Source organism: Cryptomeria japonica, chromosome 11 (genome assembly GCF_030272615.1).
Source record: "Cryptomeria japonica chromosome 11, Sugi_1.0, whole genome shotgun sequence".
Classification (NCBI taxonomy): Eukaryota; Viridiplantae; Streptophyta; class Pinopsida; order Cupressales; family Cupressaceae; genus Cryptomeria; species Cryptomeria japonica.
The window spans coordinates 641,345,893-641,373,710 of NC_081415.1; the positions used below are offsets into that span (position 1 = coordinate 641,345,893).

Here is a 27,818-nt window from a genome sequence, read left to right on the forward strand (position 1 = left end):
ACAGAGTTCCTCCGTTGAAAAACAATCCCAGGATTAGGAGATGCTTTCTCCTGTTAAATTGATGTAACGTATATGGGCTATTGATTTCCTACAACATGGAATTTGCATTCCGCTGTATTGGAGAATTATAACTCTGATGAAAAATGATTATACTGCTTCACCAAAGAATCACAAGTAACACCGCTCCAACTGTAAGGGTCCAGATCCTCTTTCTTCCATTTGACAAGAACACCATCAGAATCAATGACTTGTGACTTGAAAGCAAGTAAAACTTCACCATCCAGATTTATGGCAGGAGCAAGCTATCTCCATATCTAGTAGGGAACTTCTAGAGTTGCGACAGTGCATGGTCCATGACATCCACAAGAAAATCTGAATCTTCCTTTGTGAAGCACATCGGAGGCTTAATTCGAAAGACATTTCCATACATCCTTCCTTTTCCAGCCAGCACTCCCATGTCTTTCAGTTTTTCAAAATACAACTGCAGTTTCTACTTGAGCCGGTGTTTTTTCAACTCGGTCAGTCACCAGCTCAACACCAATCATCAAACCTCGTCCCCTTACATCTCCTATAACTTCATATTTTTCTTGAAGCTCTCTTAAACGGTTGATTAAGTAAGGCCCCACAACAGCACAATGTTCTTGTCTCTTTTCTTTATCCAGGACCTTTAAAACAGCGTGGCCACCAGCAGCACAGACTGGATTTCCTCCAAAAGTATTAAAGTGACATCGTTGTGTCAGCACTTGAGCAATTTCTGGATTTGTTACAACTGCTCCGAGAGGAAGGCCATTCCCAATTCCCTTAGCCATTTTAACAATGTCAGGAATGACACCCTGTGTTTCAAAGCCCCAATAATGACTTCCCATGCGACCAAACCAGTCTGAACCTCATCAGATATGCAAACACCTCCAGCTTTCCTGACACTTTCATAAACAGGCTTCAAGTAGCCAGGTGCCATTTCTACTGCTCCACCAACACCCTGTATAGGCTCTGCCATAAAGCCAGCAACACGACCAGAGGTTCCAAAATCAATTATGTCTTGGACGTCTTTAGCATATTTTGCACCATCAGAACCAAATGGACCACGATATGGATTTGGGTTGAGGGCATGATGAGCTCTAGTCTGCACAACATTATATTTCCACTTGCTCTGAGCTGTCATCCCCATTGTGTTGGCACTTGAACCATTATATGAATTTCTCAGTGATATCATATCATGATTACCATTGTACAAACGAGCCATCATTGTCGTTAGTTCATTGGATTCTGTGCCCGAATTTGTAAAGAAAACAACCTTAAGATTTCCAGGAAATTTTGCAGCTAATGCCTCTGCAAATTCTGTAATTGCATGATGAAGGTAGATTGTAGTAGTGTGCTGCAAGAGTCTAGTTTGCTTCACAATAGTATCAACAATATCAGGGTGACAATGTCCACAGGACACAGTCACAATGCCTCCAAAAGCATCCAGGTATCGGCGTCCACTCTCATCAAACAAATACTGCATCTTCCCTTCAACAATGTTCAAAGGCTTTTCATAGAAATAGAACATGGAGGGGCATAAGTACTGCTTTCTCTTCTGCAAAATCTCATCTAGGAATGGTCCACTGTAAGGTTGTGGTTTGTAATCAAAAGGAGGCATCTGAGGCAAAAAAAAACCATGGGTTTCCTTCTTCTCTACAGCAGTAGATATGGCTGCCCCCTTGTTGCTAATAATGCCATTAATCCTCCTCCTCAATAGATTGTTACCTACTTTGGCACATGCTGGGATCAATCTTATGTAGAAATGAAGTTCGAGCACGGGCTCGTGACACTCATTTCATTTCCAGTTGATTCTGATTTTATTGAAGTTCACTGTTTGAACATGCATTGGATTGTTTATCTTCACGATGTGGTATTGACCCTTTTTAAATACTGTAAGGTTTCACATTGAAATAATATGTCCCTTAAAACAGTTTATTCATTAATATTTTCTTTTATGCATATCATGGATAGTAAAGTAAAAGGTTTCAAATTTAAAACAAACATGTCCCTTTAATACTTCAGTTGGTCTCTTCATCATTCCACTTGATATTCTGAGATTAGTTACTCTAAAGGGTATGTCGGGCTCATACCCGAAGGGAGCCTCGGTCAGGGGCACATGCCAATTAGAGTAACTAATTATCTGCACATGAAACAAACACATTAGCATAAACATTTCTTTTTCCTGAAGCAATGATTTGTCTTTATCTTTCCCGCCTTTTCAAAACAGAGATATGATAGGCTATAATAAATGATATGTCATAGGATAATCTTTCATTGCTTAGATCGGTTGGATCTAACACCTCTTCTTTTTTTTGTGCAGGAAAGTAGGAGTTTTCAAAGTCTGAAGATCGAGAAAACATTCACAAGGGCAACGGGGCAGCCAATAACCAGTTAAAGCAACCCAAGGCAATGACTGGTTATCCTCACACTCATTTTTTAATTCTATCCTTTTTGTTTTGGATATGTAGGAAAGATAAGAATGCTAAGCTCACGGCTTGTGTGAGGTTTTAAGAAATTCAGTGTATATAAATATGCTTCAGATGCATGAACTCAATTTGTAATCTATCATTGTTCAATACAAATGAAAAATATCCTCTTTTCCCTCTTTTTTAAACACTGCGATGTATCTTTATGTGAATGCAATCATTTGATAAATATGCATCCTTTGGCTAAAATTACATGGGTAATGAAATTTTAGATAACAGCAAGTTCAAGGTCGTTCCTCCGAAGTTCAAGGTCGACACAAGTCAAGAAAAGGTGGCGAGGGACATTTCAAGGCGTCTTCATCATGCGCAAACACTCAAAGGACGTTAAAATGAAGAAATTGACACCCTATAACATAGATCGCTCCTGTCCCTCAGGAAGGGACCAGGGCGATGTTAGATGCATTGGCCATTTCATGCAAAATTTACGTAAGGACAAGACATTGCAATGTTTTGGAGGGTCCATGGTATGGTAAAAAGATGATAAACAAGAGTTTTGAACGTGAAATGATCATCATTTTGAGCATGGAGACTAGATCGCTCCTGTCCCTCTCCAAGGGACCAGGGCGATTTGCTTTGGATTCCTTGTTTTGCTTCAAGATCAAGCTAAGTCAAGACGTCTTAAGATAGCATATGGTCCAAGGCATCGTTTGAAGATAATTCGCAAGAGTGTTGAACGTCCAAACATCGCCAAATAATGTAAAAGCCTCACATCGCTCCTGTCCTTTGGACAAGGACCAGGGCGATATCATTAAAAACACACACGTTCCTTCAAGATCAAAGTAAAGCGAGGTTAGGTAAGGTGAAGGACGATGTTTGAAGGACATTGCAATGAAGATTGAAGTACAAAGTTGCCAAGGTCAAGGAGAAAACGTGGATCGCTCCTGTCCCTCTCTAAGGGACCAGGGCGATGATCCCTTTAATGCGTCCAAACACATAATGAAGAAAGATGGAGCAAACGCAAAAGGAACAAGCATAGGTGTTATTCGCCAACAATAAAGATCGAAGTTAAAAGATGCAAGATAGACGTGGAAATTAGAAGGTCGCTCCTGTCCTTTGGACAAGGACCAGGGCGATATGCACTTAAAGGACACCCATATACGCATGCAAGGCGATCAAATTCGAAGGACCATCAAGATGATTGATTTTCAACGTGGAGATGAAGGGGTTAGACGTAAGAAATGCAAAATCAAGACCAAAATCATGGATCGCTCCTGTCCCTCTCCAAGGGACCAGAGCGATGAGGTACGTCCCTTTGTTTTCCAGTTTTGGCGCCAAATTAAACAATTCAAATTTTCCTTAAATGCTAAATCAATTTAAAAATTGAAAATCCATTTTTATTTAGCATTTAATATGGCGTTTTGCATTAATTAATTATTTTGCCTTGATTTAAAAAAAAAATCGAAATTTATTAATTAAAATAAAAGGCATTTAATTAATTAATGAATTAAATAATTAAAAGTCGAATAAGAACGCTCATGCATGTAAGTCGGCCTTGTTATTTTATTTAAAAATCGTTTGAAATTACTTTATTTTATCAAGTCGGCCTTGAGGGTGAATTGTGATGTGAGCGCTATATAAAGGGGGATAAAAACTATCATTTCTACATCATTATTTTACCTTTCTTGTGTGGAGTGCGAATTGCGTTGAAGACCAAAGGTGGTGCGAATTTCATTCATCCAAGGGTGGCGCTTAGTTATCAAAAGGTGGTGCGAATTTGAAGACCACACCAAGGGCGAACTTGGAGATCCATCTAAGACCACGCCAAAGGCGAATTTGAAGATCATTTAAGACCACGTCTAAGGCAATACTTGAAGATCACGTTCTCTCCAGAGGTGGCGAAGTCGATTTTGAGGAGATCATATTGAAGACTATTTTATACCTCAAATTTTGCCTAGGCGAATTTTGTTTTTGCATTCTAGAGTTAGCTCTCTATTGAGGTATGGCGATTTATTGTTATTGCTTTATTCATTCATCGTCATATTTCAAATTTTGAATTTTGATTCTTGAATTTCTCTTGGCTCAATCATTGTTGTTAGGAAATGATAACTCTAGAGTCTTATCATGAGGTTTCCTAAGATTTATCTCTCTTATTTACGTTATTTATTGCAAAATCTATTTCTTATAATGAAATGTTGTGTAGGTATGGCAACCCCAAAGGCGGGAGCATCCACCAGCCGCTCGGCTCTCATGAAAGAAGATCAGAAGACCGAAGAAGTGGAGACCAAGATCGTGTCTAAATGGAGCAACATTGGAGATACCAACTTGGGGAACTTTAGCACGAAGAAGTTCCGAGAGGTCCCTTACATCGGCAAGCCATCACCTGTCGCCCGGAGAATAATAGAGAGTGGCATCATTAAGGCGGCCGGTTTTCCTCCAGCTATTCAATGCCACGAGTTGATGATCGAGTGTGCCCGTCACTACAATCCACAGTCCAGGACAATTGTGTCCAATGAGGGAAGCACTTTGGCGTACCTTTCAGAGGAAGCCATAAGTGAAGCCTTCCATCTTCCAGAGCACAGGGACATGATATACAAGAGCATTGAAGGAGCCAGATCAGTGTACGATGATGATCCAGATGCTTGCCTAAGCATAATCAACAAGAACTGGCTACTCAAGAGTCGTCCCTGTCTGAGCAAAGTACCGAACACACCACATAGGATTGATTTCCAGGAGGAGTACAGAGATTTGATTACCATGCTCAACAGAGTTACAGGAGCACCTCATGCCTTCTATTTTGAGAAATGGATGTTTTACTTCATCCAGGTGATTGTTCAAGGAAAGGGTACAATACATTGGGCTAGAATAATTAGCCATTGCTTGGACGTACAGTTGAGAAGACTCAAGGCTACTAAGTCCTTCCACATGAGTTCATACGTCATCTATGCCTTAATCAGGAGCGTTGAGTACGCAGGACTACCTCACAGAGGAGTGATTGGAAGAGGACCCGGCGAGGTCAGAGCTTGTGAATCCTATACCTACTTGCATCATCCGCCAGGGAAGAACTACAAGTTAATCAATGATACTTTCACGATGAACATCACAAGGACGTTGCAAGGAGGGATTCACAACAGATTATCTCAGGATGCCCAGGAGTTCATCAAGAGGTACGGTGCTTGGTTCATTCAGTTTCCCAAGTTCACTTACATTAGAGTGCATGGATGTCCTTTACCTCCATACATGTTGCCGAGGTACCCGACAGACAGAATTGTGTTACTTGAAGTAACAAGGCAGTTGGCAGCATATGTGAAGGCATTCAGACACAGACATCAGAATGGAGTTCAGGTACCTATTATTTTGGGTAATTCAGTTGAGGTATGTCCTAATGTCTTAGCCATGGATGACGCAGAGAAGGAGTTAGCCTTGTATCCTTTTTCATCTTTTGCTTGGAGGAATAGTTTTGATCCACATGGACATTTAGAAGAGACGGTCGGTAGAAGATTTAGACATGAGCACCAAATTGAAGATTTTATGATGAATCTCCTAGATGATCTCGAAGTGAAACGAAAGATGCATTCTAGATTGCCTTTGGATTTCATCAGGAAATGTAAGATTTACAGAGTGGCCGACCAAGCTCAGGACAACGGCAGGCACATCCAATCTTCATATGATAGAGAAAGCAAAACAATAAGTTTGAATTGGAATGAGCCCGAGGCCGTGGATTTAGATGATTTGATGGCACCAGTCTTGTCTTGTACTCGCAGATGGGTAGACGTTCAACATCAGAAGTTGAGAGAACAAGGCATAGCCATGTCTTTTACTTTGGAAGAAAAGCCAGCCGAAGGTGGAGCCAGTGTTAGTGAAGGCAATCCTAATCCTAGGAATTCAGGTGAAGGTAACCTTCGATGTGCCAGTGAGGGCAATCTCCATTCGAGAGGTTCGAAGAGAAAGGAAAGATCAGAAAAGAAAGAGCCTTCCAAGAAAAAGTTAGGTGCCACCAAAGATCAAGCACCAGGTACTTCTTCCAAACTAGAAGATAGAACAGTTCGAGTGGAAGAGTCCATGGAGTCGATGGTACAGAATGACAGACAGGAGGAAGGACAGGCACAGCATGTTTCGTCAGATGGATCTCTCCAAGACTATGATTTAGATAATGATAATGAAGTAACATCTCCTCCCAGACAAGAAGAAATAGTACATAAAGAAATTCAAGTTCAAGAGACAAGATCGAATATCCCAGATTGGTTGAAGGAAAGATTGACTAAGGTGATCGTAATAGAGGACGAGGACAATGCAATTGATTTAGAGAGCCTTGTTGGACGTTCACATATGACAACAGAGAAGAAGAAGGCTACAAAGATGTCCAAGATGATTCGAGATGAGACTGGATCTAGAAAACTGCAGATAGCTACACCGGCAGCAGACAAATATGAGGGTGAGATCCTAGCAGAAGACTATCATATACAGACTATTGAGTTAGGACCATCCACAGCAGAGCAGACTTTAGATGATGCCACCGACACATTTGAGGCCTTGAAAGACAAGCTTAGAGAAGAAGTAGAGAAGAATAGAAAGCTTGAGAGAGAGGTCGGTGCATGGAGGACTTATTTCAGTCACATCAATGAACCTTTGGGACGTCAGGATCCAGTTAGATCACCAGTGCAGGCATTGCCCCTTCAATCGATCAATGAAGCAGAAAGATTCAGGAACCTGGTCCAGCGTACATGTAGTTGGATGGATAGATCTCATACAATGGCCTTAGAGTTTGTTAGAGTTTGTTACAAGGATGTCGAAGATCATTCATCAGGCTATCCAAGTTCTTGAAATTATCCTCAGATTGATGGCAACAGTAGCTGCATTTGCCCATACTAAGGACGTTGTCATCTCTGTCTTGAAAGTAATAAGACACACATCCAGAAGAATTTTAACGCAGGAGAGGATCTTAGAAGGTGACTCTCACAGTTTGTTTCAGTGGTCAACCTTACTCCATATAAAGAGTGTTCTCTTTGAGGACATCAGTGTTAGATGTGGTCAAGTTGAGGAGGTGATCAATCCGATCCAGGACAGAGTATTTGAGGTACTTCGTACCATTCTTGGCAGAAGGATCGAGGTCGAGACAGATGTGGATATCCAGGAATTTGAGGATAGAATCAAGATCATCTTTCGCAAGGACGCAGATGTTACAGATGAGTAGTATGATCAGATGTATGCCACCATGCTCCTGATTGATAGAACAAAGGAACTTGAACCTACTTGGGACGCAGCTCTTCTAGATGCATTTGATCAGGTTATCCACTTAGAAGAGAGTATCAAGAATCTTCCCGAGATTCCAATCACAGAAATCGAAGGAATTGTGACAAAATTCATTGCATATGCTAAGAAAGAGAATTGGAAAGGGAATAAGATTCTAGATGAAAGGTTGTTACAGATGACATGACATCTTATTTCTCATTGGTTGATACCTCCTAGATTTTTGTGCCAAATTTAATATTTGGCTATGTATTTAATATTGTTCAGTAAAAAGGAGGTCATTTGTAACAAACCCTAATTAGGGTTTAGGTGTCATGATCTTGTCCATTGATTTACTTTCAATCTGGACCTTTCATTGTAACTGGGGATGCTATTTATACCCCCATTTTTCATTTCATTTGGTAATAGTGAATAGTATAATAGAAGAATAGAGTAATAGTCAATAGTTGATGTAAGAGAAATTAGAGTTAGAAGCAATTTTGTAGCAAGATTGAGTCTTGAAGAGAGAAATTCAAGCAATTGTTGTATATGATGACCTGGAAATCAATAAAATATTGAAGTTATGGTGTTTTGTTGCAAATTTCTTGAGTTATCTTCATGGTTGTTGGATGTACTTGAATCACGCTCAATCAAAGTAGTTTGTTAATTTGAAAGACTAAGTGTGAGATTTGATATTTGGTAGGATTCGCAATCCAAACCACTAGCTTCTTGCTGATTATAGGAACGCCTTGTGTGGTCGACTGGAGAACACTTTGAGTCCTTAATCTTCAATTATCATTGTGTCTTGGATATGTACCTTCGTAGTAGTGTCCTTGATCTTTGATGTATTGAACACCATTATATTACCTTAGAAGATCGCACTAATTTCAATTGAGTTGTTATCTTATGGCAAAATTGAAGTTGGTTGAATCTTGCCAAGTCTCGTCCATACTAAGTCATTCATAGGGTTAGGCTAGATTAGACCTCTTTAAACCCTATCTCTTTGCTATTTTTTGAAAAGTCCCTTTTAGATTAGTAAAATCTTCGAGCCTTTGGAATCCGTAAGACGCCTTGGAGGAAACAGCAAATCACATCATACCACTAAAAAGCTTGTCCACACGTGGAGACCCCACCAAAAGAACCTTGGAGTCCATCTAACTGATCCTTTTTGCAGATCTTCAGCAGTTAGAGACTATTTTCTCAAGAGAGGATAAGATGCCTATTGGTATTTTATTCTGTGTATGATTGTGTACAAAATACACGTCAACACAGCCTTGGTCCATCAGTGAGAACCGATTAGAGATATGTTCCATGGACCAGTGCTGCCCTAGTTGATCAAGGACAAGGCCAATGGTCATGAAGTGTTAAGTATTGTCTATCAGGAGGTAGCGTTCCAAGCCTTTTCCTTCCTTTGAACCTGAAACCCCGGAATCTCGAAGTTTGCAACTTCGCAACTTCAAATGACTTGCGACACCAAATGGCGTGATCAACACTCGGGGCTCTTAATGCTCCACCAACTCCTGCAACTTTGTAGAAACCCTTGCTGGTTCCAACTTAAGTTACCAGCTTTCGACACTTAGGAATTTTGTCAAACAGTTGTCATGCAACATCTATGTATGCTAATCGGAGTTTCAGTCTGATATAATTCTGTTTGCAAATGATCTCTATAATGTCTAAGCTAGAAGCACAAAGCAAGAATAGCTTCTATTTAAACCTTCCTTTGCATATACATGACTTTCTAAAGTGAAATATGCATCTACAGCCAGTACACATTTTTACAAATAGTTGGAATGCGAACTAAACATTAAGAACATAGATATAAGATCATAAAGGGCTGCAACTCAATTCCCTTTAATTATTTAATTCAATTGATGTCTAATATCTCATACTACATCATACCCGGTGAACAAAGGTTTGAATGTGTGGGCTTGATGGTGAATTACAGCAGCTGGTAATGTACGAACAGCAGCAAATTATTGGTCTGCACCTTGGAAAGAATGTCTTTTTCTCCCTTAATGTTGTGTTTCCCCTTCTCTTACCATCACAACCCTTGCAAATTTTTATTGAAATTTATTGAAGCCTACATCTCCAAAATCGTGGCACCTAGGGATCTATGCACTCTTACAGCAGAAGTGGTGGTTGTAGCTTGTACGGCTGCTTAGGTAATTAATGGCCAAGCATGGAAATGGACCCCTATCACATCAACCCTTTTGCCTGCAAATGCCACTTGTGATCAGCACCAAAAAACAACAAATTCCTCACCAATATTTGCACAAATGGAACCCCTGTATGAAGCTCCCTCTGAAAGCCAAATTCACTGGATATTTCACCAATTCAGATGGCTGCACACTGAAGTTTTTTCCATTCTCCAATGTCTGATGAAGGCTGAAACCCTTGGTTTCTGCTCTCCACAAAGTCATGAAAATAAAAAGCCAAACAATAATGAATTGAACTTCTTCTTGTTGAACATATATAATCCTCAAGAAGTTCGATTTTCTCCCATAAAGCACTTTAATAACATTAAATGATAATATTAAATTGGCATCATTAAATGTAATAATGACCTTGGGTTATGTGCACATAATTAATTAATATTTTGGCCCCCTTTTATGATGCCTAGACCCTCAACTTAAGTCACTTAAGTTATAATATAAAATTATATTATAACTTTATAACATAAGCTCATAACCAAATAAACATTAATATCTCCTTAATTACTAGCATTTTTGCACGTCGTCTGAACAGGGAGCTGACATGAGGAAACTGCATATGACCATATCCCCTTTACTAAAAATAGCAGGGGTCCATCTCTAACATCCCAAGCCTTACTAAAAATAGTAAGTAGAGAAAATGATGTCCGAATGATACCAAACAAAGAGCAAACTGAAGCACTCTAAACACTAGAGATGATACGAATCCTCAGGAGACCCTCTAACCATCCTCATTAGCCTACGAGGGTTAGGATGATAGGCTAATCCTCACTAAAGAACTGATGTCAACAAGAAGGGGACATCACAAACTTGTCTATTTTCATCCATGGAGCTACAAGGGCAAATTAATTGTTTTTGTAGGATTGCCATCAAGTGGAGACCAAGGCCATGCTTATTTATGGTTACTTGATGGCCTTCATGTGAAGACTGCATGCTCTGACTTTGGAGTGTCAAGCAATCCACCTTATAGAAGTACTTTTCTTCTTTGGATTGCCTTGTCAAGTTATGGCCAGGTTGCTTGCATGTGCACCATGTCAAGTTTGTGCACCTCCCTGCCTTCCCCGACTGACATTCCTCTATGCACACCAGTGTCAAGGCTTCCTCTCCTTGACCATTGGTCTCTCCTCTACGACCAGTTTGTTATATATAGGTTGTTAAGCCTCATTGTAAAGGGTTCTCTCCCTATTGACTTGAGCTAATCTTTGCTCTTCCACTTCTCTTGAAGATTTGTATATTTTCTTGCATTTTTTGCAATGGTAAATTTAGCCATTGGCTTAAGAATGAATTGAAATTATCATTTTTGCCTTCCTTCAACTTATGTATGTTGTGTATGTTTTCTTACCTTCATTGTAAGGGTATGTTTTGTGGCTTTCTCTCATGTATATGTTGCGTTAACTTGTTTCTGGGTGTGACTTGTGGGAAACCTTCTCCCCTTTTGACATTCAGAAAATTCTAACCTCCATGCATGGAATTGGGGCCATTCATGCAATTGAAGTTTGTGCATCTTATGGGTATTTCGATTGGGTATTTGTGTCAAATCTGGGTGGGGAGAGAAACATCTCTTATCATGGTGCATCACCTCGTTTTCATTTTAGCATTTCTTTCTTCCCTTTTCCTCTGCAAATTGTTAGGATAGGTTTAGAAGTAGAATTTGGAGTGTTGAGTTGGTTCAACACCTGCACCTAGATTGAGAAGGAAGTCGGCCTTCTCTGGAGATTCAACCCCTTTGCGCAAGGTCCCACACTTTAGGGTTGTTTCCATATTTCGTGAGGTTGTTGAGTTGATAGCTAAGCAAGGGTGCAAACTTTTGTGACAACAGTTAGCACTCCCAAAAAATTCAGAAAAAAAATCATCAAATTAGTTAAAATCATGCTTTTACTGATTTGGGCCAAGTTTTAGAAATTGGGAACCATACCTTAATGTTAAATTAGTAGTTTTTTTTGTGTAAAAGCTCAAATGGCTGACCAATTCAATATTAATGTAACTATACTTTAAGCAACAAAAACAACCTGTCTTTTCTGGTTCTATAATATGGGCATAGGGCTTATCAGCACTTCAACACAAGACAACAGATTTTATGTCCTTTATTATAAAAGAAAAAACACTCTTTCTAGCTAAATGCAAAGACCTAAAAGTGTGAGTACAACACAAAGAATGAATTAGAGTAAGCACATGAACTTGTAGTAAAATACACTTGATTTTCTTTTTTGATACTTTTGCCAAATAGACAACAACTCAACAGCACAAATAGAGTTTTTTCTTGCTGATAAAAAGTCTGATCAGAGTTTTCAACATCTATTCAAATTAATATTACAATGTTATTGGGAGTATTGACATAGCCCAACATGGTTTATCAACATCTAATGAGTACGAAATTAAGTACCAAGCATAAGACACCAAAATACCTTTTATGTGCAGCCAAAAAGAGCATTTCAAAACTGTTGCAAATGCATCTAAAAGAAGACAGTCAACAGAAGCTAATAAAATTGGCTTCCTATTGCTATATGCAAGTCTCCAAGGCAGCAAGAGGGCCAACTAGCTCTTCCAACACAATAAGGGCTTCCATAAATTGCTCAGATCAGTACAACAGACAATACCAACCCAAAACAATCAACCTAAAAGGCAGAAATCAGACCAGTCTCCCTGCTGGAGCAAATTGGGTGCTGTTATTCAGGGGTGATTTAGCAAAAAAAAAATTCATGACTTCATTCTTTGGCTCCAAAAACCGACCACCAGTTTGTTTTCAGTTCCACTAACCATGGCACCTATTTTCAGAGGATATTATAGCTCCAAACTCACCCCAAAAACCTAGCACAATGTTTTATGCAATCCTCCAACTTGGACAGTTGGCTGGAAGAGCGATTTCACCTGGATAAACACCCCTGCAAATTGCTTGCAATGTGATCACCCAACTATTTGAAATCCGTTAAATCAATACCCACAAAAGAAATTTCAACCGTTTCAGTGGCTTTTTGACCTCTCTAGAAGGTGAACAACTAGACCCAGAAGTCCTGCATATTGCTGGAATAAACAGGAAAAAAATAATGCCATAAATCTCTACAAGAAATTTACCCAAGGAAGAATTCGATCTGCACTAAAAACAACCATGAATATTTTCACTTTTCTCTAAAACCTGGATCAAAAACTTCAAACAAACCACCACCAATGAAGCACTAGCATAGACTTTGAATGAATATATGAACATATCAATCAGGGAAGATCATTCACCACTGTGGATGATATCCTTCAAGAGTGTTTTCGTTCTCCGGAAGTTTATTGGAGAAAATCCAATAGCATCTAGTTATCACAAATCTTCAGCAGTAGGCATAAGAGCTCCAAAACTCCCTTATGTACTAATTACCAAGAAAAACCATTTAAAATAATATAAAACTCCTCATTAATCCTAACGGCCCCCTTTGAGGAACCCCTACTATTTTGCTTTCTAGGGTTAGTTTTCTTGGCTTAGTCTTTTAGGTTCGTGCTATTAATCTTTGCATTGGGGAGTTTCCAAAGAACTCATTGGGATTGAATGGTCTCCTTGAGTTGGGATGAGTCAGTAGGTGGTCCCGGTCAGGGTCTCTTTGAAAGCCTTCTCTAGGTTAGGCCTTGCTCTAGTTTTGGCGTTATTCCTTGATTGAGTTTGGGAGAGTCTTTGCATTATGTCTAGAACCTAAATGTAAATCTTAGCATGGTCCTGGAAGTTTGAGTTAGAGTCAGTCAAGGATATGAATGAAGATGAAAGTTGTTGTCAAGAGCCCCCTTTTGGGTCTAAGTTGGTCATGATGATTAAAGTAAAACAAGGATCATGTAATGTCCCTACTAGTTAGAGATTATTGTCCTGCAAAACAGATTGTTAGAATACAACAAATATATAGATATATAACTAATCTAACTTGCAATTTAACTTTTAAAGGCTTAATTAACACTAATCACAATTCTTATCTAATAAAAAGGATACAAATGCCATACGGAGATATGTCCTTAGGTGGCTGTGAAGCTCGCCTTCTTGGAAACCATCTTCATTCCAAGCCATCCAAGAAATTGAAGGTGAATTTGATTCCTGTCTTGGATGTAACTTCTTACACCCAAGCCATCCAGGAAATCGAAGGTTAATTCGATTCCTGTCTTGGATGTAACTTCTTACACCCAAGCCATCCAAAAAATCGAAGGTTAATTCGATTCCTGTCTTGGATGTTACTTCTTACACCCAAGCCATCCAGGAAATCGAAGGTTAATTCGATTCCTGTCTTGGGTGTAATTTCTTACACCCAAGCCATCCAAAGAAGACCCTATGTCAATTCCTTGCCTTGGATGATGCATCTCATCATCCAAGTCCATCAAAGGGGACCAGCCAGATCCGTCTCTTCTTGGATGAACTTAGTCAACCAAGCCATATATATGCATATAGATATTCAGTATATACTGCCTACCAGGGATTATCATAATCCCTGCATTAGGCTAAGGGAATTTCCCACTAGCCTCCATCACATAACCAAACTATTGTTATTCATATAACATTTTGATAACTCATTTCTTCATCATTTAATATATTAAATATATATTAACCTTATTTAATCATTTATTTCTCTTTAATCTACCAAGTACTTGCTAACTTACCATATTAAACAATCAATCTTATTTTGATTCATTTATAAATCATTTACGTATTTAGTATTATTATTTGTATGAATTATTATGTAATATTATTGAGTAATTTCTAAACTATTATGTTAACCATAATTATTATATTAATATCTATTATAATCAATATCTATATTTACAATCATTATGTTACTCCTTATTCTAATTGAATTTATATATATAACAAACGAATTACAAATTAAATAATATTTTTAATTATTTATGGATTTGCTAGTATCCTTTTATATAATCTACTTGTTCGTTGAAAATTTTGTACACTTGGGGGAAATATACAAAATTGTGGTTTCAACCACAGCACACGAGTAAAAACTCTCCTAATTAAGGGAAGGCTCCCCCTATCTAACTAAAACTGAAATAAAAACAGGATGGGACAGCAGTCTTCCTTCTTTCTTCAAGAAAGACAATATCCTTTTCTCTTCACAGAAAAGGATAGCGATTGAAAACGAACAACAGTAACTACTTTCAAGTGAAATGAGAGAAAGGAAATGAAGTTTCCTGAAAGCGCAAAGACTTCCGTCACTTCCTTCGGGACGGGACAGCAATATCAAGTTCAAAGACTTGACTATTGGAAGTCCTATCTACCCTTTACTATACTGAATTTTACAACGAATAAAAGATAACAGCTCAAAGACTGAAATAATCTATTCTTTTATCACAAAGACAAGAACTAATGCAAGCTCAAAGATTGCTGCTATTTCTTGTCAAACAGTAATTTTTCCTCAAGAATAGACGCAAGCTCAAAGACTTGCTGCTCCTTCAAGAGGGTTTCCTATTTTAATTAATCTTCTCTACTTGCAGCTCAAAGACTTCAAATCAGATTGGACTAAGCTCCTTTAGAAACACTTTGCATAGAAGAAACAAAAAGATTCAAACTCAAACATGTAGTTCAAAGACTCAAAACTTGAGTAATCCTTCTTTCTTATTCTTCAAAACCTTCAATTCACATACATAAGCTCAAAGACTTCTTGCTGTAAATTTGGCAGAGTTTTTGCTTGCTTTCAAAAAGATAAATATTACAATAGACTCCTCCAGTATTTATAGAAGAGGAGCCTTGAGAAAAAGGTGGGAGGATCCTAACTAACTTGAGAGATTCTCTCAACCACCAAGACTCATTCAATAACTAACTGAGACTTCATTAACTAACTAAGAGTTACTCCAACTAACTAAGACTTATTCCAACTACAGTCCTAATCGGACACAACTTGTAGTTGTCTTACATGTAATTACAAAAGTGCAAGTAATGTGTAACTTGCATTTTACAAAAAATATTTTTACATGTAACTTGTCAAAACGAAATTACAAATGCATAACTAAAACTATTCCATGTGTCTAAAGACACGACTCTAACTGCATCATCCTTTGTCTGTGATGATCTTCATGTCGCTTCAGGATGCTAGAACTTGAAGTATTCTAGATTGGTAAAGACATCTTGAACCGGAATGGGAACTTGCATCCTTGTCTTCTTGCTTGGGGTAATACTAGCTTTTCAAGAGGGAACGGGCTGCCTTCCTCTTTTCATGTCATGACCATCTTTGTCTTGAAAGCATTCTATGCTCTCAACCATGAATTGTTGTTGTATCTCTTCTTTGTATCATCCTTCATTCTTGAAATCTTCTTGCAAAATAAGGCCCATGCCTTAATCCATTGATTTGGTAGATCGTGTGTGCAAACCGGACTGACAAGGGAAGGGATAAATTGATGCGAAAATGGGCTCACAAGTGAATTTCGGGTTTTGGAAGCTGCATTACATGTGTGGGAAAAACAAGAGCATTAACTTGCAAATGTGGGAACAAACATGCAACTTCATATGTGTAATGGGTAACTACAAGTTTGCACTTGTAATTGGTCCTTTAAAACTCATTTTCAAGTGTTTTTTGAGTGCATTTTGGACCAATTTCAGGTTCTGGATGGCTGACTGCAAGTAGACTTTAAATGGGGAAAATGAATGAAGGTGTGAAATGAGTGGATGAATTGGTATGTACGGATGAGGGAATTGGAAGTGGATAGGTAAAAATGAATTTCAAGAAGATCACTTGGAACTTTGCCAATGCAAAAATGGGAAGAACTTTCAACTTGCAACCCGGATTTCAAAAAAAAGATGGTTAAATCTTTTATCCGTAAGGGAAGAACAATGATTTTTATCCAACTTGTAATCGGAATTTAAAATCCCGAATACAAGTAAAGAGGGAAAATGGGGAAGAACAATGCAATTCTAAAATTGCTTTACAAAAGGGAAAATCTCTCTCACAAAATCTGATTTTTGGGGAAGAACCAACCATTTACAAATTTACAACTAGAAAGAAAAAAACAAGAAAACAAGAAAAAAGAAACAAGAAGAAAATAAATCTTACCTTGCTCCAATGTGAAAATGCCTCTCCAAAAGATAATCAATCTTTGAAATAAAGAAGAATATCTCTTAAAAAGAAATTAACCGTATTCCAAAACCCTAGCCACATTTTTGAAAAAATGGCAAAAATTGAAAAACGTGGCAGCAAATGCATGAGAAATGGCATGGAAAATGGCCAAGACTCTTTCTAACCTCAATACCTTAGCATACCAAGCCAAAACGATTCATAACATTGCTGATTCGTGGCATTTTTAATGAAGAAAAACGTGGTTTTTTAGCAAAAACGTGTTTGCTGTTATAAACCTAAAAACCAGCAAACTTAACCTCCATGTGGCGTGAAAGGTGTCTAAAAATGCATGGAAATAGGAAGGAATCCAAAACGCCTTCTATCTCCCAAAAAATCTCCACAAAAATTTGCTAAAAATCTTCAAAAAACATGTTTTTCCTTGCAATTCGGGTTTTTTGGAACAAATAGCAAGTTTAAAATGTATGAAACAATGAAAATCGGGTTTTTTGGAGGATATGACAAGTTTAAAATTTCACTTTTTCAACATGTTAGGCAAAATCGGGATTTTTTGGCCAAATAGCAAGTTTAAAATGTCAAAAATGCACTTTATGAGCAAAATCGGGTTTTTTGGACCAAAGTGCAAGTTTTAAATTGTCACTTTTTCACTTACAAGGCAAAATCAGGTTTTTTGGAGCAAACTGCAGGTTTTAAATACTTGTAAATGGGAAATAAAATCCCTACAACAAGTTATACTTGCTTGCACATATGTAATGGGGATTTAAAATCCCTATTACATGCAAAAACAATTAAAGTAGGGGTTTTTTCACCAAACTGCAAGTTTACTTGCAGTTGAGCCAAAAAATCCCTATTTTAACTAAAAATGACCAAAAAACAATAAAAAGATAAAAACAACAAAGGGGAAATTTAAAATAAATTACAAGTAACATATTTGAAATAAAAGTGCACATGTAATTGGTCAAAAATTCCCCTACAAAGACCAAAACAATGAATATCATTAAAACTTGCAGTTTGAAGAAAATTCTCCACCTGCAGTTGGGGTTTTAAAACCCGACTGAAGGAAAGACATAGCAAACGAACCCAGAATTTGACGAAATTCGAAACGTAGTTCGAGGATGGACTGAGGATTAAGCCAGTCCAAGGATTAGTCGAAATTTTGCCTCGGGAAGCGTGCCATAGAGTAATTTTTTTCATTTTTTCACAAAAATTTCATGTAATGGTCCTTCATTTTTGAAAACAAAAATGAGGACAACACTACTAATACTACTACCATTTGAAACAATCCTAATTGGTAATATGTTTAGGGGTTGGTATTGGCAGACAGATCCGATGCATGTCAGATCTAGTCTGCCACTGTCATGATACTTATATCCTTATTAAATATATTGCACTCTATGTTAATATTTTCCTTAATATTAAATTCTGCATAGAAACATTATCAGACTTCATAAAGTAGAAATACATATTAAGCACATCCCATGAATGCCACCAAGAACAAGATGTTACTGCCTGTAACTTAATAACAGTTCTGATCTGAACTGATCGATCCTGCTGGATATTAATCTCTCCCCCTCATCCGTCCCCCTCCTTGAAACATTTATATTCATCCTTTTAAATGCCTTATGGACGGAATAGTTGTATCTCTTCTTGGGAATGGACATACCTTTCCCTTAATCGTGTCTCTTCATGAACAACTATTGTTATCCTAATCGCTGCCTTTTGTTAATTGTTGCCTTAACATAAGCCTCTCTCTTTTTATTATTAATCCCCCTCCTTAAATAGACATTGCACCTTTAATAGGTCACGATAAGAGGCATGGTGAAGACATTCACTTTCTCATAACTCTTGCTAATAATTAATCATGATTAGTATTTACTTTTGACCCTACCAATCATTACTAATGCAGTCTGTGTCCTCTCTTAGGATCGCGATTATGTTAGGATATCCGTAGCTTGTTCTATATGATTTTATTGATGAATGATGGCCACCATTATAGCTACAATCCCATCTTTCTTGTATATCATAATCCATATTCAACTCGTTCTTCCCTCCTAATTGTTCTCTTATGATAGTCTTGGCTCTATCAATCTGCAATACATTTGACGAACACCTTCCGTATCAGTCCTTCATATGCTGTGATACTATCGGGTGTTTATTTGCAAATGTGTATACCATTCCGGGGTTATGGATGCCACACCAGAACTTCCTCTCGATCGTTGTCTTATTATATTTAATGTCTTAATCTCTTGTCATTTACACAATGTTGCTTTCAATTGTGATCGATTGTCTGTTCATAATATTATTAATAAAATATTACTAATAAGTAAATAAATAATAAATTATGTTTCATGTAAATAGTAAATAATAATAAGAATAAATTAATAAATTAATAATAATATTAGCAATAAACATAATATGTAAATTATATCTATAATATTATTAATTTAATAATTCGTTGGTAATTATTATATTAATTAATAATAGTTATTTTATTAGGATATATATAAGAATCAAGGAGGGGACATGATAGTCCGCCCTTCTCGAAATTGCTTGTCCTCAAGCAATTGACAAATTTTCAACTAAGTCATTTCCTAATAAAATACAAGCCATACATAAGGACACGAAGCATGTGTGAAGTATACAACATATGTAAGGTCATGAGACAAGAAATCTAAATACATGCAATACACATGAATACATACAAGGAATGAAGCATGAAGTATTAAGGGATGTAGGACATAGATGGCATGAAGTCATGTAAATACATGCAAGGCTTCAAGTATACATGGAAGTCTGAAGCATAAATGTGGGCGTATGTGGAAATGAGAGAGACACTTATGTAGAACAAGCTTATAGGAAGCATATACATAGGTACATAGAACATGAAGCACGGCAAGGTATGGAACTTGTATGAATATATGTATGGCATGAGCCATACACTTGTGAATACCCGCTAGGTAGGGAACATATATGAAGAATAAATTTAGCAATCACAAAAATTCGCAAGGTAGAAAGCATACACTTGTAAGGAATGAAATATTCATTTGGAAAGTGCACTCATATTGAAGAGCAATGTTGTAGTTTAGTTCCACAGGATGGTAGGATTATGCTCTGATACCCCCTCCTTGATTCTTATATATATCCTAATAAAATAACTATTATTAATTAATATAATAATTACCAACGAATTATTAAATTAATAATTGTTGTCCTCATTTTTGTTTCCAAAAATGAAGGACCACTACGTTGGAATTTTTGTGAAAAAATGAAAAAATTTACTCTGTGGCATGCTTCCTGAGGTAGAATTTCGACTAATCCTTGGACTGGCTTAATCCTCAGTCCATCCTCGAACTACGTTTCGAATTTTGTCAAATTCTGGGTTCATTTGCTATGCCTTTCCTTCAATTTCGGGTTTTAAAACCCCGACTGCAGGTGGAGAATTTTCTTCAAACTGCAAGTTTTAATGATATTCATTGTTTTGGTCTTTTTAGGGGAATTTTTGACTTATTACATGTGCACTTTTATTTCAAATATGTTACTTGTAATTTGTTTTAAATTTCCCCTTTGTTGTTTTTATCTTTTTTATTGTTTTTTGGTCATGTTTAGTTAAAATAGGGATTTTTTGGCTCAACTGCAAGTAAACTTGTAGTTTGTTCAAAAAAACCCCTACTTTAATGGTTTTTACATGTAATAGGGATTTTAAATCCCCATTACATATGTGCAAGTATTCCTAACTTGTTGTAGGGATTTTATTTCCCTTTTACAAGTAATTTAAACTTGCAGTTTGCTCCAAAAAACCCGATTTTGCCTTGCAAGTGCATTTTTGACAATTTTAAACTTATCATTTGTCCAAACAAACCCGATTTTGGCTTATAAGTGGAAAAAGTAAAAAATTAAACTTGCAATTTGTCTAAAAAAACCCGATTTTGGCTTATAAGTGGAAAAAGTGAAAATAAAACTTGTTATTTCCTCCCCAAAACCCGATTTGCATCATTTCTGGCAATTCGAACTTGTTGTTTGTCTTCCAAAACCTGATTTGCATCAAAAATGGATTTGTTGAAGATGTCAAAGCGATTTTTTGGGGATATTTGCTGGAGATGCAAGGCATTTAGGATTCTATCCTATTCTCATGCATTTACAAACACATTTTTTGCCATTTAGAGTTTATTATTACTGGTTTTTGGAGCTAAATCAGCAAAAATGTGGTTCTTTCAATCCACATTTTGGGTGTTTTTTTACTTCACAAGTCTGCATTCTCCTAAATCATTTTCCCTTCTCTCACCTACACGTGGAGTTTGGGATAAGATTCAAGCTATTTAATGATCCATTAATGATGCATTGAATACCACGTTTTTAGCAAAAACGTGATTCCTTTGGCTGCAAATTTGAAGGGTTTAAATGCCACGAATCTTTGATAAGAGGAATCGTTTTTGCTTTCCGTTCTAAGGCGTTGGGATTTGAGGAAGATTGGACCTCTTCTTGTGCCTCCAAGTTTGCATTTTGCTGCCATATAAGACATTCTTGCAAAAACGTGTAAAGGGTTTGGCATTGTGGTTTGGATTTGTTGACCGGTTTTGCTTCTTCATTCCAAGAATTGTTGCATTATTGGAGAAGCATTTGCATTTTTAAGAAACCATTCCAAGTTCACAATCAATGTCAGATTTGCCGGCATCTCCAACTCCAAAGAAAATGAAATACAAATATGACAAATATCAGAATGAGGTCGCACCTTCCCAGGTTTCTTCTCCTTTGGATCGCATCAGAGACACGGAGATGGGGCATGTTGATATGACAGAATTCATCAACAGGGTAGAACATCCACAGGATAACAACTTGCAACGGCTGTTGGACAGCCATATCCACCATGCATCTTCCTTCCCAGTAGCTGCCCTAGAACCTGAGTTTGTTCTTGCATGCGCCCATCATTTTGACAAGGATTCAAGAGTCATAAAAAATGATGATGGTGAAGCTATAATTCGTCTTGATGCGGATACAATCGAGAAGGTCTTCAGAATACCTCCTGCAATTGTTTATATGGAAATCACCAAAGAAAGTGCAGCAGAGTATTATGTGAAAAGGGAAAAAGATTGCAAGCGACACATCAATAGGTGGATCCAAGAGCCACGTCCTTCCTTCTCAAGGTGGGCAAAGTTGTACTATTGTGATTTCAAATGGGAGATAGGAGACACCATCACTCTTCTCAGCAAGATGATGGGCCTTGAGCATTCCAATGTCTTTGAGCCATGGATGTATCAATTCATTATGTTCATATGGCAGTCACATCACATTTCATGGGGGGAAGTCATCAGCGATGCCTTGTGCGAACAACTTGCAGCAGTTCCTACCACCATGACCTTCTTCATGAATTCTTATTTGGTATATTTAGCAGCATCACTTAGACACTTTCCAGGTCTTTCTACCAAGGGTGATCGCTCGCTTATACCAGTTTGGGAATATTATGACCAGTTGCCATTGAAACCCAGTAGACTGCATTTTAGAAGGGTCCAAGATGCATTCTTCGGATATTTCATGTGTCAGTTTGACATGGATCTCAGGAGAAAAAGAGTATCAAATGAGGCATGGGTCAAGGTGTCTGAGTATGGGTGTTTGTTCCTGCAATTTCCTACCTTCACCTATATGAGGATTGGATGCTATGATGGTCAGCCATACATGCTTCCAAGATACCCAACTGATAAGATAATTCTTATGGAGTTGGGAAGACAGATCATGGCTGTTCATACTTTTCAGTCTACTAGACACAAGGTTGGAATGGGGATCTCTACCACTAACCCATTAAAAATTGGTCGATACTCCCTTGTCACATTCGTGAAGGCTAAGGCCATGGAGGCTGAATTGCAGGAAATCAAGCTTAAGAGGTTCAAACCTAGAGCTGATTTTGATTATAGAGGTATGAAGGAGAAGATCAAGAAATCCTTTGTGCATGTTCATCGCATTGAAGACATTTGGGTAGATCTCTGTACAGAAGCCGAAATTCTGAAGATGGATTACTGCAGGCTCACTGTTGAGCAAATTGTTGACTTGAACTTGGCGGATATCCCACAAGGGATGATCGATGATGGACATATACTTGATCCTAAATACACTTCACGGAGGGTTGAGGAAGCTCCACTTCCTTTGATCCAATGGTCACACAAGGAGTGCGTCTCCATCCTTGACAGATTTCAGCCTATCTTGGCCAACACTAACGGATGGCTGAAAAGTAATGCTGTTAGACTTATCAAAATCAAGGTTGGTAAAGAAGATGATTCTACGGGGCCTCTTGGACGGAAGTCTGAGATTTAGATTGATAACAAGGAGGGTGCTTCATCTTCAGGCACAAGGATCAAGTTACGAGTCAGTCGTGCAGTAGTGCTTCCTCCTGAGGAGACGACCATTCATGGGAAGGAGAAATCATGATTCCATGTTCAGGTGATCGATCTGGATAATCCAGATGAGGGGCAGCAATCTGACGATGCTCCTAAGTCTCTACTTTCAGACTCGCCTCACGAGGTTATTCCTCCAGTTTCCATTGAGACGCCTTTTTCTCCTCCTGATTTGCTCGTAGATGAGTCTCCTCAAAATGAAGTTCCCATTTCAGCATACGAGCCTTCTCCTGATCGACGACAAGAAAGTGTGTTGAAAGTTACTAAAGATAATCCCACTTGCATTCAGTTATCAGAAATTGATACTTCCACTTCTGGTTTTGAATAATTCATGAGGCAATCTTCATGTCCATTGGTAACTGAGAAAACCGTGGTCACTGTCCAAACAGATATTCCTCCCAGGGTGACCACGGTAATTCAAACAGAAACTGCTTCTCCTTTGCTTACGGTTGCTACAGGAAGTGAGTTGATGACTTTGCCTCCATGGCTTAGTTCTTTCACCCCAAAAAGGAAAAAGCAAGAGATCTCACCTGATGCCTTTGACTACCAGCAACTCAAATAGTCCAGATCCAAGTTGCTAAGAAGGCCAAGACTATCTCTAGGGTAACTGTTGATAGCGACAAGATGAAAGTAGCTGAAATTGTGGAACCTATTGCAGATAAGCCACTTGATGAAATGTCAGCTGCTGATTATAAGGTTACAAGGATAGAATTGGGCAAACAAACACATGAGGTCATTAAACATGATGCTCAGTTCTCTATTGCTTCACTAGTGCAAAGGTGTGACGATCTTCTTGTGAAGAAAGACAAGCTAGAAGAGGAAAACCGACAGCTTATGACAGCCATTCATAAAATCACAAAACCTGCTGCTGAAGGGAGTAACTCCATAGGTTCTTCTGGTTCCCAAGAATCGATTCGTGGAGTGGAAAGGGCTACTTAGAAAGTACAAGCACTGGATTCCTAGGTTGATTAGCTTCATGATCAATGTGTACAAGTAGTAAAAGACATTTTTCAAATAATGTCTAAGTTGGAAACCATTGAGGAGAAACTGTATCAAACTTCTAACACTTTCAAAAAGAATCTGGAAAGTGTTGAGAAAAGTCTGACAATCTGGCGTACCATGCCCCAACAACAGCTGAGTATTTTGCAGGAGCACGCCATCATCTCTTCCAGGGTCATGTACTTGGAATTTGAAGAACTTATGGAAAACAAGACCCTTGTTCTTAAATCCCTCATTGAGGAGATCGGTGATGCAAGGAGATTCTGGGAAGAAGTTTATCGAGGTATTGTCTCACATTGTGAAAGGGCCTCTTGCAATATAGTAAGTCAGGATGGAGAGCTGATTCCAGAAGAAGAAGTTCTTGCTGATTTACAGATGACGATTCATAATGAATGGAGGAGCGAACAATTCTCAGCAGCTTCAATTCAAGCATTGATGAAACACCAAGCCTTTTTGCATGAAATCCAGTCTATCCTGGATAAAAACAATTCTGCACTCCTCCGCTGTCACGACACTATTGTGAAGACTATGGTTGTTGCCAAGAACACCCATGAACCGAATCCTGAGAAGCTACAAGCAAGCATTCAGAAATTTCAAGGATTCGTGTCTTCACAAAATGCAACTTAAGTGTTTTTCAACACTTAGTTGAATTTTCCCTCTTTTGTAATCTTTAGTTGTATTTTAGTTTTGACAAGTTACATGTAACAGTATTTTTTGTAAAATGCAAGTTACACATTACTTGCGCTTTTGTAATTACATGTAAGGCAACTACAAGTTGTGTCCGATTAGGACTATAGTTGGAATAAGTCTTAGTTAGTTGGAGTAACTCTTAGTTAGTTAATGAAGTCTCAGTTAGTTATTGAATGAGTCTTGGTGGTTGAAAGAATCTCTCAAGTTAGTTAGGATCCTCCCACCTTTTTTTCAAGGCTCCTCTTCTATACATACTTGAGGGTCCATTGTAATTATTATCTTTTAAAAAACAAGCAAAAACTCTGCCAAATTTACAACAAGAAGTCTTTGAGCTTATGTCTGTGGATTGAAAGTTTTTGAAGAATAATAAAGAAGGATTACTCAAGTTTTGAGTCTTTGAGCTAAATGTTTGAGTTTGAATCTTTTTATTTCTTCTATGCAAAGTATTTCTAAAGGAGCTTAGTCCAATCTGATTTGAAGTCTTTGAGCTGCAAGTAGAGAAGATTAATTAAAATAGGAAACTCTCTTGAAGGAGCAGCAAGTCTTTGAGCTTGCGTCCATTCTTGAGAAAAATTATTGTTTGATAAGAAATAGCAGCAAGTCTTTGAACTTGCATTAGTTCTTGTCTTTGTGTTGAAAGAATAGATTATTCCAGTCTTTGAGCTGTTATCTTTTATTCGTTGTAAAAATTTAGTATAGCAAAGGGTAGATAGGACTTCCAATAGTCAAGTCTTTGAGCTTGATATTGTTGTCCCGTCCCGAAGGAAGTGACGGAAGTCTTTGCGCTTTCAGGAAACTTTATTTCCTTTCTCTTATTTCACTTGAAAGTGGTTACTGCTGTTATTCAATCGCTATCCTTTTCTGTGAAGAGAAAAGGATTTTGTCTTTCTTGAAAAAAGAAGAAAGATTGTTGTCTCATTCTATTTTATTTTCCAAGTTGTAGTTAGATAGGGGGAGCCTTCCCTTAATTAGGAGAGTTTTTACTCGTGTGCTGTGGTTGAAACCACAATTTTGTATATTTCCCCAAGTGTACAAAATTTTCAACCAACAATAATATTATAAATATAATTTACATATTATGTTTATTGCTAATATTATTATTAATTTATTAATTTATTCTTATTATTATTTACTATTTACATGAAACATAATTTATTATTTATTTACTTATTAGTAATATTTTATTAATAATATTATGAACAGACAATCGATCACAATTGAAAGCAACGTTGTGTAAATGACAAGAGATTAAGACATTAAATATAATAAGACAGCGATCGAGAGGAAGTTTTGGTGTGGCATCCATAACCCCGGAATGGTATACACATTTGCAAATAAACACCCGATAGTATCACAGCATATGAAGGACTGATACGGAAGGTGTTCGTCAAATGTATTGCAGATTGATAGAGCCAAGACTATCATAAGAGAACAATTAGGAGGGAAGAACGAGTTGAATATGGATTACGATATACAAGAAAGATGGGATTGTAGCTATAATTGTGGCCATCATTCATCAATAAAATCATATAGAACAAGCTACGGATATCCTAACATAATCGCGATCCTAAGAGAGGACACAGACTGCATTAGTAATGATTGGTAGGGTCAAAAGTAAATACTAATCATGATTAATTATTAGCAAGAGTTATGAGAAAGGGAATGTCTTCACCATGCCTCTTATCGTGACCTATTAAAGGTGCAATGTCTATTTAAGGAGGGGGATTAATAATAAAAAGAGAGAGGCTTATGTTAAGGCAACAATTAACAAAAGGCAGCGATTAGGATAACAATAGTTCATGAAGAGACACGATTAAGGGAAAGGTATGTCCATTCCCAAGAAGAGATACAACTATTCCGTCCATAAGGCATTTAAAAGGATGAATATAAATGTTTCAAGGAGGGGGACGGATGAGGGGGAGAGATTAATATCTAGCAGGATCAATCAGTTCAGATCAGAACTGTTATTAAGTTACAGGCAGTAACATCTTGTTCTTGGTGGCATTCATGGGATGTGCTTAATATGTATTTCTACTTTATGAAGTCTGATAATGTTTCTATGCAGAATTTAATATTAAGGAAAATATTAACATAGAGTGCAATATATTTAATAAGGATATAAGTATCATGACAGTGGCAGACCAGATTTGACATGCATCAGATCTGTCTGCTAATACTAGCCCCTAAACATATTACCAATTAGGATTGTTTCAAATGGTAGTAGTATTAGTAGATTATATAAAAGGATAATAGCAAATCCATAAATAATTAGTAATATTATTTAATTCGTAATTCGTTTGTTATATATATATATATATTCAATCAGAATAAGGAGCAACATAATGATTGTAAATATAGATATTGATTATAATAGATATTAATATGATAATTATGGTTAACATAATACTTTAGAAATTATTCAATAATATTACTAATAAGTAAATAAATAATAAATTATGTTTCATGTAAATAGTAAATAATAATAAGAATAAAATAATAAATTAATAATAATATTAGTAATAAACATAATATGTAAATTATATTTATAATATTAATTTAATTTAATAATTCGTTGGTAATTATTATATTAATTAATAATAGTTATTTTATTAGGATATATATAAGAATCAAGGAGGGGACATGACAGATCAAGTGCAACTACGAGGGATGGAGGCAAATGAAGCAAATCCTCTAAAGCCTATCCATTATCTTCAAATTAGGCCTAAATTCTTGCTTCAAGCCCCCGACCCAGGCGAAGTTGACCTAAGCATGCTTTTGAAATATGTTTGAATGACTGTCAATGAGGAACTTAGAGGTTAAGAACCAAGT

The 27,818-nt window shown here is 37.3% G+C and overlaps 2 pseudogenes; both read right to left on the bottom strand.

The window, feature by feature from the left end:
- Positions 1 to 27,818, bottom strand: part of LOC131860376 (alpha-N-acetylglucosaminidase-like) — a 302,730-nt pseudogene that overhangs the window by 191,517 nt on the left and 83,395 nt on the right.
- On the bottom strand, positions 313 to 1,654 carry LOC131859815 (alanine--glyoxylate aminotransferase 2 homolog 1, mitochondrial-like; annotated as a pseudogene).